General features: G+C 41.3%; 1 long non-coding RNA gene across 1 annotated transcript in view; it reads right to left on the reverse strand.

The window, feature by feature from the left end:
- Window positions 1-5,131: 5,131 nt before the first annotated feature.
- The window catches only part of LOC110291210, a 7,266-nt gene continuing 6,735 nt past the window's right edge, over window positions 5,132-5,662 (reverse strand). The window contains exon 2 of the long non-coding RNA XR_003836227.1: window positions 5,132-5,387. This is a non-coding gene — a long non-coding RNA (uncharacterized LOC110291210). The remainder of the gene's footprint in view (window positions 5,388-5,662) is intronic.

Below are 5,662 nucleotides of genomic sequence, written 5' to 3' on the forward strand. Positions count from 1 at the left end.
GTTTTGTTAAGTGGCTGTACTTAAAGTTTAGCTGAATGAATACAAGCATATTTAATAAAAGGCGCTTTTAGGGCAAGTAGTTACCTAGAATGATTTCATTGTAATGATAAAATAGAAGTTAAATAGGCTTTTAATCAAATGTGCATATTTATCTGTAATGAAGTTAAGAGAAAATACTACTGTGAGCTAAACCGCCATCAAAAATACACGCATCTCACCATCACTAGAACTTCGTTTGACATAGGAATTTAATATCTTCTCAATGAAATGATGATTTCATATATATATTTTTTTAGAACTTAAAATAGACATAAGATTTATACTGGCCTCTGTATGTCTAAAACCACTCCCTAAAGAATACTTCCAGGAGTCAGGAGAAAACTATAGGATCTTAAAAATAAAAAAGGCTATTATACAGTAATTACTTCTGAAAACCTCATATGTACAAATTCTTTAGTAATCATCTAAAAATAATTCATTTTTTATTTGTGTGTATGTGCCTGCATGTATGTATTTGCATGCAGGTGCCTATAGAGCCAGAATTTACACTGGATCTCTTGGAACTGAAGTTACAGATATTTGTGAGTTACCAGATATCAGTACTGGGAGCAGAACCTGGGTCCTCTGCAGGAGCAGAAAGTGTTCTTAACCATTGATACATTTCTTCAGCTCCACAAGAAAAGCCTTTTATTACTGATTTTTTTTTCCATTTAAAAGCAGACTAGGTGGATGGGAGGAGAGACCCTAGGTCCTGTGAAGATTCTATGCCCCAGTGTAGGAGAATGCCAGTACCAGGAATGGGAGTGAGTGGGTTGGGGAGCAGAAGGAAGGGGGGAGGGTATAGGGGATTTTCGGAGGGGAAACTAGGAAAGGGAATAACATTTGAAATGTAAATAAAGAAAATATCTAATAAATATATATATATATATATATATATATATATATATATATATATGCAGACTAGGGCAAGCTCTGTAGTTGGTTAGATAGCTGGCTGAACATGTGTAAAATCCTGGCTTCCATCCAAAAGACTATGTAAAATGGATGTGATCACATACAACTATATCCCTATCACTAGAGTAGAGGCTGCAGGATCAGAAGTTCAATGACAAATTTAGCTACATAGCAAAAAAGATAGCCTAGTATACATGAGACCCCATTTTTTCATAAAGCAAAACAGAATTAAAATATTGAAAATAAAATTTTCTAGAAAGCCCCTGAAGCCAGGTGATATGTAGTAGGGCTGAATTTTCTACAACAGAGGCCACTGAGCAAAGATCTTAAGTTGCAGTGGAAACTTCGGGATACTGAATGCCAGAACCATGGGGTATCTAATGAGAAAAGCACAGAGTGGAGCTATCTGGAAAGAAATTCCATTAGATGCAGGCAACATAGATGGCAAGGCTAACCAAGCCCTTTAGAGCCTAGGTGACGCCACCAAGGGTCCAGATGCTGCACACGAAGCTTCAGAGATTAACATTTGCCCTATTGGTAATTTGCCTTGGGTATTGCTTTAGCCCAATTTTTCCTCGTCATGCTGCCCTTCTTTTTTTGGAATGGGAATGTTTGTTTTGTGAAATTGTTTATTGGAAGACAGAGGTTCACAGTTAAAAGGCTGGCTTGAGTCTCAGAAGAGATTTTCAACTTTTGAACAATATTAATACCGTCAAAGACTCTGAGGGCTTTCAAAGCTGACCTGAATACATTTTGTATTAGGAGATGGCTAAGTGGCCATGGGAGTAGGAATGGTTGGAAGTTTATAGGAAGTATGTAAAAGTATCATTCTCTAATTGTCATCTTGGAGCTTTACTGCCTCTGTCTGCTAATTTAGACCTAGTCCTGGAATCTTCTAGCAGTCGAACAATCTAATCTACACCTAAAATATTCTCAGCCTCTGAAACTTGCTGCTGCATAAGCGCACCCCTTCCTAGTTCTGTCTGAACTGGCTGGCTGGACCAATGCAACTGTTTTGGCTCTAAACTCCTCTCCACACTAAGTGATTCACTTTAGCTTCTCTCAGCTTCTCCTGAATTGCTCTGCTTGGCCTTAAACCAACTCTGGCAATTTGTTCTAATCTTCTGACTCCTTCTCATTCTCTGGCTTGTTCTGTTTCAACTGCACCTAGCTTGTTTTCTCTCTGCAACCCATCTCTGTACAACTGTCTCAGTAAAAGTGCCCTCTTTCCCTTTCTCTGCCTTGGTCTCTCTTAAGTAGCTTCCCTTTCCTCTCTTATCTCATGAGAGGTGGGCATACCCTATTCTGTCAAATCTTTCTCTGATTCATCACTTTGTCTGCCACTCAGTTAGACATCACTTTTAAACATGGGTGCTTCCTTCTACAAACTAACTTTACCTTCATTGTTTGGGATTAAAGAGATATACTAAGGGTGGGTTTTTACTCCAGTCAGAGGGATTAAAGGTGTCCACTAAGGCATGAACAGCACCACAACTAGTAGCAGGTTTTTTCAGTAAAATAATGATGGATGGAGTCAGCTCAGTCAATCAGTCAACAGGTTGTCCAGGGCAGGCGCGAAGATTAAAAAAAAACAACAACAACAACAACAAAACACAATTAGATAACACTGTAGCATGACCCTAGTCAGTTCTAAGGCTGAGGCGGGTTTATTTTTTCCCCAATCTGCTTTTATACCATTTTAATTACATGCAGATAATAAGGTCAGTTCTAGGTTAAGGAACTAGCAAGACAATAAACACAAATAGTCAAGGAACAAGCAAGGCAATAAACAAAATCCTGTTCACTGTTTTTTTTTGGGGGGCTTATCAGAATGACCAAGATGTCTAAGCCTACTTCCCTGTCCTAGTCCAAAGTCAAACACTTGCCTGAAGCCTACTTCTTTGTTCTAGCCCAAAATCAGATTCCTGTCTGAGCTTACTTCCGAGTTCTGGTCCATTATCAGATTCCTGACTGTAGCCTACTTCCTTGTCCTGGCCCAAAGTCAAATTCCTGCCAAGCAACCCCAAAAGCTCTCCACAAAATAACACGATCTCAGAGGTCATAGTGTGATCAAATATCCTGCAACGGGTATAAACCTTAAGGAAAGAATTTTAAAACTGGAGTTAGACACATACAGATATTTGTGAGTGTGTGGAATAAGAATAGTATGAGTTGAAGTTAGAGAAGACAAAAGTTTTTGAGAGAGAAGATTGGTCCTCGAGAGCTTGGTATGGGAATTTTGTCTGTATTTACATCATCTATGTTCCATGTGTGTTTAGTGCCTGTGGAGGGAGCTTCATATTCTGTGTTAGTTTCTTTTCTATGTTGTGATAAAACACTATGACCGAGGCTGGTGAGATGGCTCAGTAGGTAAGAGCACCCGACTGCTCTTCTGAAGGTCCTGAGTTCAAGTCCCAGCAACCACATGGTGGCTCACAACCATCCCTAACGAGATATGACTCCCTCTTCTGGTGTGTCTGAAGACAGCTACAGTGTACTTACATATAATAAATAAAAACAAAACAAAACACTATGACCAAGGCAATGTATAGGAGGAAGATTTTAGTGGGGACTTACGATTTCAGAGGCTGGGGAACATGGCAGCAGACAATCAGGCACAAGGCACAGAAGGCTAATTGGGAATGGCATGAGTTTTTGGAACCTTAAAACCAGTGACACACCTCCTCCCACAAGGCCAAACCTCCCGATCCATTCCAAATAATTCTCCCATCTGGAGACCAAGCATTACAATGTTTGAGCCTGTGGGAACCATTTTCATTCAAAGCATCACCTTCCACTCCCTGTTTCCCAAAGGCTTGTGACCATATCATAATGAACAATGTATTTAGTTTGAATTTGGAGCTCTCATAGGTTTTCCCAGCTTCAACACAGTTCAAAAGTCTAAACTCCAAATTTCTTTTAACTGTAAACCCCCTGTAAAATTGTTTAAAAAGGAGACATATTCCAACACACAATGACACAGAATAGACATTACCATTCCAAAGAGGGAGGGATAGGGGCATAGTGAAGAAACACTGGACCAAAACAAAGCCAAATCCCAGCACGGTAACTCCAAATCCTGTGACTCTATACCTGATGTCAAAAGGCTTAGATAGCTCTTCCCTTCCAGTTTTGCTAACTTCAACACACTTCTCTTGGACTGGTTCCTTCTCTGTCTGCAGCTTTTTTGGGGCAGGTATCCCACAATTCTGGTTTCTCCAATACCTTGGTGTCTCCGATGCAATCTAGGCTTCCCCTTCAAAGCTTCAGGCAATGGTCTCTCCTGGCCTCCATGTAGGGACACCCCCACTACACATCCATGTAATCTCAGCGACTCGAGTCATTCCTTAAGCACAGAGGAAGATTCCAAACCCCTCTCTACTCCTGTATCATTCATGACCCTAAAGCCAGAACTGCATGGCCAATGCTGCCTGTTTGGGATGGAACCTATCCCTCTCCTTGAATTACATTTGCCTAAACTTTGGTTTGTTCTTGCTTTTTAGGATCAGAAAATCCCTTAGTCCCTTTCCTTTCACAAATCACAGGATCAGCTCAGTAGAAATCTTGCCCCGAGATCACTTCCTTTATTTCTTTTAGAATACAGTCTTTCCTTACCTGTGTCAACACAAGTGTTGGCTCCAATATTACATTCCCTGGTGCCTTTTTCTCCTGTAGCTTTATCTTTTCTATTTCTTCTTTCCCTCCTTGCTCTTTTTTATTATAGGTCTACATAAGAATAATCACTAGTAACCGAGCCACAAAGTCAATAGCAGGATGCTTAAAAATCTCCTCAGCCAATGAAATTAGCCCTAAACTCTTCCAACTTAGCTTCAGACTGATCCTTAGGACAGGGGAAAAGAGCAGCCACAGTCTTGGCCAAAATACCAGAGGACTGGTTTATAGTGCAGTTGCTAATATAGTCTCCCCTGAAACCTCTTGAGCTAAATAGCCATGGTCCATACTGCTCTCATCACTATTGTCCTCCAATCTCCTAATAGGGTGGCCAATTAAGCCCCACTTATAGCATGCAAGCACTTACTTAGTCCAAAGTCTTCCACATTCCTCCCCAGATCAGTATAGTCAGGACTATTACAGCAATAGGCTGCTTCATGGCACCAACTTCCGTCTTGGTTACTTTCCTATGGCTGTGACAACTCGCCATAGCCAAGGCAATTTATAGAAGAAAGACTTTACTGAGGGCTTACAGTTTTAAAGGGTGAGTTCATGACCATCATGGCAGGGAGCACGGCATCTGGCAGGCAGGTATGGTGCTAGAGCAGTAGCTGAGAACTTCCCATCCTGATTCATAGACATGAGGAAGAGAGGTGCTAACTGGGAATGGAGTGGGCATTTGAAGTTTCAAGACCTTCCCCCAGGTACACATCTCCTCCAAAAGGGCACATCCTCCGATCTTTCTCAAACAGTTCCATGCACTGCGGACCAAGCATTAAAACATATTAACACATGGATCACAGGACCCCCAATGGAGGAGCTAGAGAAAGTACCCAAGGAGCTAAAGGGATCTGCAACCCTATAGGTAGAACAGCATTATGAACTAACCAGTACTCCGGAGCTCTTGTCTCTAGCTGCATATGTATGAAAGATGGCCTAGTGGGCCATCACTGGAAAGAGAGGCCCATTGGACTTGCAAACTTTATATGCCCCAGTACAGGGGAATGCCAGGGCCAAAAAGTGGGAGTGGGTGGGT

Source organism: Mus caroli, chromosome 3 (genome assembly GCF_900094665.2).
Source record: "Mus caroli chromosome 3, CAROLI_EIJ_v1.1, whole genome shotgun sequence".
In the NCBI taxonomy this organism is placed as follows: Eukaryota; Metazoa; Chordata; class Mammalia; order Rodentia; family Muridae; genus Mus; species Mus caroli.